Source organism: Castor canadensis, chromosome 5 (genome assembly GCF_047511655.1).
Source record: "Castor canadensis chromosome 5, mCasCan1.hap1v2, whole genome shotgun sequence".
NCBI lineage: Eukaryota > Metazoa > Chordata > Mammalia > Rodentia > Castoridae > Castor > Castor canadensis.
In genome coordinates, this window is record NC_133390.1 from 133,208,385 (window position 1) to 133,217,920 (window position 9,536).

A 9,536-nucleotide genomic window follows, 5' to 3' on the forward strand; every position below is an offset into this window, starting at 1 on the left:
TCTGGGGCATGGTACATGGAAGGCAGGGCATGTAGGAGCCTTATTATTCTCAGTCCTGCCTTATATGAATGCCATAAGTTACCATGAGCTGGGATATTCCCTGACCTCAAAACTCTATGGAAAATAGTGCAAAGTATATATCAAAACCCCTTTTATTAAAGCAAAGAGGAATCAGATGAGAGTTATTTTTCTGTTTCTGGAAAGAGAGATTTATTTGCCTAAAAACCTACTGAAAACTGCCCCTGGAGAGCCCATCACCACCTGTCACAACACAATTTGATCAAATCACATGCTGAAGCTTGTTCATTCACCAAGTAGTTTCCCAATACTTTATCTTCTTCAAACCTAAAGGCAGTGTTCATTGTTTTGACTTCATGTAACTTATTAATCATGTCTTCCTTCCTGTTATTCAGGCATTTCAGAGATACTGATAAAATGTTCTCTGAGCAAAGACTCACAGTGAGCAGCCAGCAAGGTGTCTCTTCTCACAGCTCAGCTGTTACTGCTCCCTGGGCCTCTGTGCACATCCATTCCTGCCTGTCCAGGCAGTTTTAATGATACACCAATTTCCCACAGAGACCTGGAGCTGATCCCAGGACTGGAGGTGGGTGGTGGTGAAGAAATGAATTCAGCTATTCTATGCCAGCTCTGTGCTAACTGAAAGAATCCACAGTGGACAAGTTCAGCCTTGTTCTCCAAAGGTATATAGTCCAACAAGAGAGAAATAGACAAGAAAAAAAATCACAATTCAGTATCCCACACAGGTAAGAGAAGAGACTTCGACCAATTCACACTCATAAATAAATCAGAGAAAATTAAAACAAACCTTAGACCACCATGGACATTTAGAGTTGTTGGAGCTCAGTGGAGAGATCTGAATGCTGAGGCCTGCTCACGGCCCAGACCCAGTGTTTCAGTGATACACAATTGTGAAGACCCGGGCAGGGGTGTGGAGATTCTCACTGCTTACACCCAGCTTAGGCCCAGCTCTGCTCAGAAGGGCCATTCCAGTATCAGAACACCCTGCTGTTTCAGCCAGTATCAGGCTCCACAACTTCCTCTGCCCAGTCCAGCTTCTTTCCTGTCCTTCCATATGAGCCAGTGCTACAGGTGCCCCTTAGCAAATAATCTGCAGCAGAGTCAAAACCAAGGATGTTGACACCTAGACCAGAAACAAGAGTAGGTAGAACACTCACACATGTTTAAAGGTTAGAGAAATGTAAAGATAAGGGGGCAGGTTAGTCACTCTTTTAACTTTTTAAACATTTTTATTAGCATATATTAATTGTACATGCCTACATATGCTTACTATGCACCTTGGTGAAGTTCATTCCCACCACCATTCTCCCTCCTCCCTATTCAAAATGATTTCAACAGGTTTTATTTTTCTATTTTCATAAAGTATATAAAGTACATCAATAATATTCACCCTCCTTTATGCTCTCTCTCTAACAGGATCTGTTTTACATTTCTGTCCTTCAATTTTAAATGTATTTTCATTGTTCAAAGGGAGTTTGCCATGGTAATTCACCCATGAATATATTGCACTTTAATCAGATTAACCTTCTCCATTATTCCTTACCTGTTCCCCTAATCCCTGTTATTTCACAGCTTTCACTGAGTTTCATTATGCCATCTTCCTACTTAGATACAATGTATTTCAATATTATTCACTCTCTATCATTCTCTTTTCTAGTATCTCTCATCATGAGCAAGATTATTTCTGGGCAGAGCCAGGTCCTATGAAATCTCAGAATGTGACCCGCACCTGCTCAGTTCCACAGTTTCCTAAGTCAGATCTACTGTTAGCATCACCTGGTTCAGACATCAGAGACACTGGTGGCCTGATTTGGTCCACAGATTCTTTTTTTTGTTTTTCTTCTGAGCATAACTGAGTCATAGTCAAATGTTAGTTTGGGATTTATTGTTCCCTGTCATGAGCAACCCTCCGTGCCAGCCTCATTATGTGTCATTTCTCATGCTCTCTCACTGGGGCACTGTGAAAGCCAGCTCAACTCTCAAAAGTATCAGTCATCACGGCCAAATTGTTTCTACCTAGGAATTTCATAAGATGGTTTTAACTTTACTGTTTAGACCATCCATTAAAACACACAGTTATAGCTCTACAGAACCTGTCTTGGGAGTCAATCTAACTTGATATAGTATCTCTTGTGATCTAATCTCCATTTGAGACTGATTGCTTGACAGTTTTGAGCCCATTCTTATGTGCTAATTTCAAACTTTTCTTGGAATTTTAATAACCTGTCATTTGACTTACCCACATCTGTTATCATTCTCAAAACATTTATCTCAACAAATATAGTTTTTATTTATTTTTTAAGTTAGTGAAAATTAAAATTAACTTTGATCTAAAATTTTTACAATACTCATTTAGTTATTCTTGTACTTTCATAAACTCAGAATCAAATTTTTTGGTAAAGACCCTCATTTATCAAAAAAATATGGTACTCTTTCATAGCTTTTAACCTTCTTGCCTTCTCTGACAAAATGCCTTTGACTAAGCTTCTGCCAGTACCTCTGAGCCCCTTCTCCACAAAGCCTCCCCTCAGCTAGCTCAGTTCCTGCAAAGAGTCCTCTTCAGCCATTTTATCAGGAATCTCCTACCCTTGATATCTGACCAAGATTCTCATCTCCCACCATGATATCTTTGCCCTTTACCTGCTTTACAAGAATTTTGTTAAGCCAGTTTAGCAAGAATCCTGAAACCGTTAATATTGAATCAAGTTCTTAGTCACTTTCCCATTCATCCCCTTCCTCTGTTCATTGCTATTCATCCCCAGCTGTTTTTGCTATTCATCCCCAGCTGTTTTTGCTATATCCAGTGTTAAGTTCAATTACTTGCTCCTATTGCTTTAGTCTTGAATAATAATGACTTCCTTGTCATTTTTAGCAAGTGTATGTTGAATAACTTCTTTTCAATACTTCTTTTCTCAAGCCAATGGTATTCAAAGTCTGGGAGATACAGACCAGACACAGATGCATTTGTGGTTATCCACATACCTCCATGGCTTTCCACACCTGCAACACTGTTCTTACATGCTTAAGGATTTGAGAAACGCAAAATCAAGAAGCCAGACCAACCGTTCTTTGACATAAGGAAGAATATCCTCAAGCAGAAGGAGGCTCAGGGAAACCTCAAAGTTGATTTGTGCGATCCTCTCCCACTTCCCCCTTTTCAGAAGTCTTAAGTATTTCACTTTCTTTATACCTACCTGTCTGCTCTGCTGGACTGCCCATGGGCATACCTGGAGGATGTGATTTCTCTAATCTGAGGTCATTATCCTTCCTTGATTGAGAGACTGCATTAGCAGTAGAAATCGGTATATGAAGCAGAGTTCATGTGTATATGAGTAATGAGTGATGAGCAATGGGTGGGTTGGGAGGAGAGTCTTTCCAGATCACTTAAATTAAGAGGTACAACATATGAGGCCTAGACCAACAGCACCTCACCTGGAATTTATAAAAAATATACATTGTTGGTCCATACCCAGACCTACTATGTGAGAAACCCTGGGTGGGGGCATCGACCTGTATTCTAAGAAGCCCGCAGAGAATTCTGATGTTTGTCAAAGTTTGAGAGGCACTGGATGTGAGTTAACATGGAATGACCATGGATGATGCTGGACCATGGAGAGACTCATTTCCCTGTAACTTGTTCCTTAATTTAGCTCTGTAGAAGTATCATGGTCTTGACAATTTGTTTGCTACAATATGTTTTGTGGTGAGGTCAAGAAGCCAAAATGTCTGTGGAATGTGAGGTAAATTCTTCAGGAAAGATTATTTAGATGTAATATTTTTAGGGAAAAGCATATAAAGAAACTAAAAGACTGGAAAAGGTAAATATAGGTAAATATAAGACAGTACAAAATCAATTTTTATGGTAACACTTTTTTTCCTATTTGATGTAAGACAATAATTATAAAACTGTATTAGTAGGCTTGTAACACATAAAGATGTTATTTCTGTGATAATAATAACATCAAGCAGGAGAGAAGGAATGGAAATATTTAGGATCAAATTTTGATGTCATTACAATTAAGTTGGTATTAATCCAAGCTAGATTGTTACAGAATTAGATGTTAGTTATAGTTTCCAGGTTAATCATTTAGAAAATATCTCATACTATGGTAAACTGAAAAAATTGAAATGTTACACTAAAAATATATCTATGCAAAGCAAAAAAGGCCAGTAGTGGAAGAATAAGAGGAACAAAAAAGTGAGACATTAGGAAAACAGAGCAAAATGGCAGATGTAAATCTCACCTTACCAGTAATTACATTGGATATAAATGTTTAACATTTCTAGTGAAAAAGAAAAATTAGAAAAAATAAATGAAAAAAATCTCCAGAATCCAATGATATGCTAGCTCCAAAAGATGTACTTTAAGTTCAAGTAAACAAATAATTTGAAAATAAAAGAATGGCAAAAGATTTATAAACAGAAGTTAAGGAGAATAGGAGAGTTTATGCTAATATGGAAAATGTACTTTTAAACAAAAAAGTTGTTACTAGAGATGAAGTTGCACACTTTATAAAGATAAATGTGTCAACTCACCAGGAAGACACAGCATTTATAAAAAAATGCACCAAAGAACATAGGCTCCAAACTGAAAGCAAAAGCAAATTTCATTGAAGGGAGAAACCCAATATAAAATTAACAGCTGAAGACTTTGATATGCCACTTTCTGTATAAGAAAGAAATAATAATACTGAAGAAGAAAGTTTCATGACCCACTTCTCAACTGCAAAACTTACTAGGCTGTTACAGTAATTGCCACAGTGTGGGACTGGCATAAAGACAGGCATACAGATCAGCAGGATGAAACTGAGAATCCAGAAATAAACCCTCACCTTTATGATTATCCAATTTTTGACAAGGTGCCAACACAACAACAAGGTAACAAATGTCTTTTCAACCAGCCATCCTTGATAACTGGATGTCTACGTTCAGGACACCCTATCATGCACCATATGAAAAATAACTCAAAATAGATTAAAGAGTGAAATGTAAGCACTAAAGTTATAAATCTTTTAAAAGAGAAGAAAGCATAGATGTGAATTTTCATAAGCATGGGCTAGACAATATTTTCTTTGATAAGATACCAAATTTGCAATTAATAAAAGAAAAAAAAGATGAACATCTTTCCAGCATAGTTAGGTTGATGAAAACCCTTTTCTACCTTTTCACCATTAGTTCCATTTGCTTTTATTGCAGCAAGCTTCTAGACTTGATGTGTTGGAACTATTTATTAAGCAACTTGGCTTAAGATGCCTACAAATTATGTATATGACATTCTGGAGAAGGGAAGACCATAGCTACAGAAACAAAATCCTTGGATGCCACCTTGAGTTGGGAAGATGAATTGACTGCACAGGAGGCCACGGAAACTCTCAAGGTGGTAGTCTATTCTGCACTTGATTGTGCAGGTGCAGGATGGTGTTAATTTGTCAGAACTCACAGAAGTACACACCCAAAAGTGTAAGTGATACTATGTGTAAATTATATCTGAAAAAACCTGACATCGAAAATCAGCTGGATCAACAACATCTTTGTCTCACTTGTGGGTGAAAGATGGAGGATAAAGGCAACCCATGCCAGCTGTCAGAATAAGATATACAATATCCCAAAGCCCAGGACTTACTGTCATGCATATGATCTCGGAGGACCACACAGTACCATCTTTCCTCTCCATGCCTTCATCCTCCCAGAAGCACAGGACAGCTCTTATCTGGACTGAGACCTTCATTACCATGGAGATTGATATGACAATCAGCCCTCTTAAATATAATTTCTCCAGTGAGTTTGCAATGAATCCTTTTAGAAAGTATTCCCTTAGTGGCTTTCTACTTCAAGAGAAGAAAGGAAATCTAAAGACAGATATGTTAATAGTCACATTCTTCAGCAAGAAATGTCACTTTGGTGCCTTGTGAGATTAGAAGTCATGACCGTAAGCACACACACACACACACACACACACACACACACACATAGAAAGCTTCATCTCTATTTTATGTAGGTGGTCCAAGTATAGTTTATAAGAGTCAGCAGATTCAGAGAGCCAGGAAGAGCAATGTTAGGTTATCTGAACATATCTCAGAGGACCCAGGAATGAAATTCCATCTGGTCGACCAAAATTTTTCTGCTCAGGGAAAAATCCAGAGAGATCGGTCTGCAGACACCATAGCAGATTAGTCAGTTTAGGCTGCATCTTCCCTCCAGCAAAACAAGAGACCCTCATTGAATACATAGATAGCAAAATATGAGTCAACAACACATGAGTAGTTGAAGAAGGGCAGATAATTGAAAATAGGCAGGTAGTCACCATGTTATGGCTGTGTACATCTTAAGACTTGATTTTTAAATTAGTGTTTAGCAAATATCATCACACTTGTTTCATGCCTGGCACTGTATCATATGTATACAGCTATCAAGCTTTAGCCTATTGAAAACAACATTATAGGAGTAGGTATTATAATTATTTCCATACTAAAATGGAGGTGAGTAAGTGACTTTTGTAAAATCACAAAGCTGGTAAGTAGCAATGTCAAGCCCCTCCTGCCCCTCATGGCTTCTCCTGTGTCCTCTCCTCCCCTGTGTGTGGGCCTGCTGAGCTGGCCAACCAACCTGGCTCCCTCCCCAGGCCCCAGGGGTGGGCAGACTGCCCTGAGAAGGCAGGGAGGGGAGGGCTGGCCCAGCTGGCGGGTGGGCAACGATGCCAAACTTCTGTGGGGTCCGAACTGCATGTGGAAGAGCACGCAGTCGGACCTGGCCTTCTTTACATTCCTGTGGGAGGAGGCCAGATGCCAGAAGTGGGTGGAGAATTGTAGGAGAGCAGACTTAGAAGATAAAACACCTGTTCAATTGAATAAACATTATTGACTATGTTCCAAATACTTTGAAACATCCATGATCTGTAGAACTGGTCCTTGTAGGGTAGATCTTGGAGATAATGCAATACCAACAATAGTTTATCTTATCCGTCATTTGAACAATCCACATAGTAGACACAGAAAACGAATAGAAAAATTGACTGACGATGCAATCAGGACAGAGAAACAGAAAAAAATTGATGCAACTTCTGAATGGGAACAAAAACATAAAGAAACAAACAACAGCAGTGCTCAGAACCCAGTACAGAGGGAGCTGACCAGCATGATGAAGACGTTTGCCTTTAACCCCTGAAGAGAAAGAAAACAAAGAATACCTAAAGTCTTTATTTGAAACTTTGATTCTTATGGGAAAACAAAACATACCTCAGGATGGGCATGAGGCTGATGAAATCCCAGAAGTTCTCTTTACTCCTGATAACTTTCAGGCACTGTTGGAATTCCGGGTGAATTCTGGTGAAGATGTCCTGAGAAAGCGCTTTGAGACCACAGCAGTTAACACATTGTTCTGCTCTAAAACACAGCAGAAACAGATGCTAGAGATCTATGAGAGCTGCATTCAGGAAGAAATGCTTAGGGAAGTGAGAGACTCATACTTTTTTTCCATTATCACCGATGATGTGGTGGACATAGCAAAGGAAAAGCATCTACCCGTGTTGGTGAGGTTTGTTGATGAATCTCATAACCTGAGAGAGGAATTTGGGAAAAATCTCCAGGGACCAACTTCTGATGTTTGCTTTGCAGCCAGTAGCTTGACTGCCATGCTACATTCTCTCAATGAAGTGATGGAAAATATTAAAGTTTATCATGAATTTTGGTTTGAGGAAGGCACAAATTTGGCAAACAAACTTGATATTCAGATGAAACTTCCTGGAAAATTCCATAGGGCCCAGCAAGGTAACTTGGACTCTCAGCTAAGCTGTGAAAGTTACTACAAAGAAACTCTAAGTGTTCCAACAGTGGAGCACATTATTCAGGAACTTAAAGATATATACGCTGAACAGCACCTCAGAGCTCTTAAATGCTTATCTCTGGTACCTTCAGTCATGGGACAGCTCAAATTCAACACATCAGAAGTGATTTACCCAATCCTGACACATTCTCAGCTGAGCTTCATTGTTGGAGAATCAAGTGGAAACAAGACGAAAAGATATAGAGCTTCTGTCCATCATTTATGAATACTGCCATCTTCCTACATCAAGTTTTTCCCTAATGTGTGTGCCTTGCTAAAAGTGCCGTGTATTCTTCCCATGATGAAGGTTGAGAATGAGCATTATGAAAACGGATGAAAGCATCTCAAAACATACTTGAACACTTTGACAGACCAAAGATCAAGTAATGTGGCTTTATTAACATAAATTTTGATATAAAACACGATCTGGATTTAATGGTGGACACATATATCACACTCTACACCACTAAGTCAGAGTTTCCTACAGATAATTCAGAAACCATTGAAAATACCTAAGAGACTTTTTAAATGGGCTTTGTCTTATGTGGAAGAAAAGCTATAAGATGTTGTGTGCCACTTAATCACTGAATATCTTTGCCTCTAGGCCTCTAGTTGAATATATTAACCATTGATGATCCGCTTATTTAAATGGCCCCAGTTTGAACTCTCTTCTTCCAAAAAATGGCATTGGAAGTGCCATGCTTTACCTGTGAATTATCTCTGCTAGTGGCACTCTGAAATTGCTTTAGTTAAGTCATTCTAGACACAACATGTAGTATCACTGTAGATACAGTTGTTAGGTATTGAGTTACCAGTTTTTTGAAAAAATGAAATTTGAGGAGGTATGGAAGAAAGGAATACATTTTATATAATGTTATAATGAATCCCACTATTGACTTTTGACTAGTAGAAGTTGTAAGTATAGTTTAAAAATCTGTTATAACAGCCATGGGGAGACGGAGGCAGGAGGATCTCAGGTTCAAGCCTGGGCTATCCAGCAAGACCCTGTCTCAAAAAAACCAAGGACTGGGATGGTATCTCAGTGGTAAATGCTTGCCTAGCATACACAAGGCTCTAGTTTCCCTAACAACAATGAAAAAAATTTATAAAATCTGTAAAGAACGATTAAAGGAATTACCAGAGAGTGAATTGTGAGCTCACCAAAGATTCAGTGTAGACCTGGTCTTTATCAAATGAAATTAAAGGAACAAGTTGCAGCTCAAATTGGAGTGGAAGGGCCTGCATTGTAGCTCTATACCTGGTTGTTGCTGTTTACATTCCTTTGTTGAGCCTACATTTTCATAAGGTTTTCATCAGATAAATGTTGGACACTTCTGCTTCAAGACAGAATTTATGCCATCCGTACAGGCAACTGGCTTGTCTGTTCCGTCTTTTTTCCATGATTATACCTACTGCCTCATCTTGACTTGTTAGAAAAACCTACAGAAATAAATACTTTGTGGTTTATTTAGAAATAATACAGAAAGAATTGTTGATATTTTTGGTGAAGAAAATCAATTTTGTATAGTTTATTTCAATCTAAATAAAATGTGAATTTTCATTTAAAAAAGATTTGAAACTAATCAGTCCAGGTCCATCATCCTGCTCTTCACTACTATGCTGCCTTTACATGTTTACATTAAAATGCTTTGCATACTTATGTGCACAAAAATAGG

General features: G+C 38.5%; 1 pseudogene; it reads left to right on the top strand.

Annotated features, from left to right (window-relative positions):
- The first annotated feature begins 6,733 nt into the window (after positions 1-6,733).
- On the top strand, positions 6,734-8,451 carry LOC109680039 (52 kDa repressor of the inhibitor of the protein kinase pseudogene; annotated as a pseudogene).
- Positions 8,452-9,536: the final 1,085 nt, after the last annotated feature.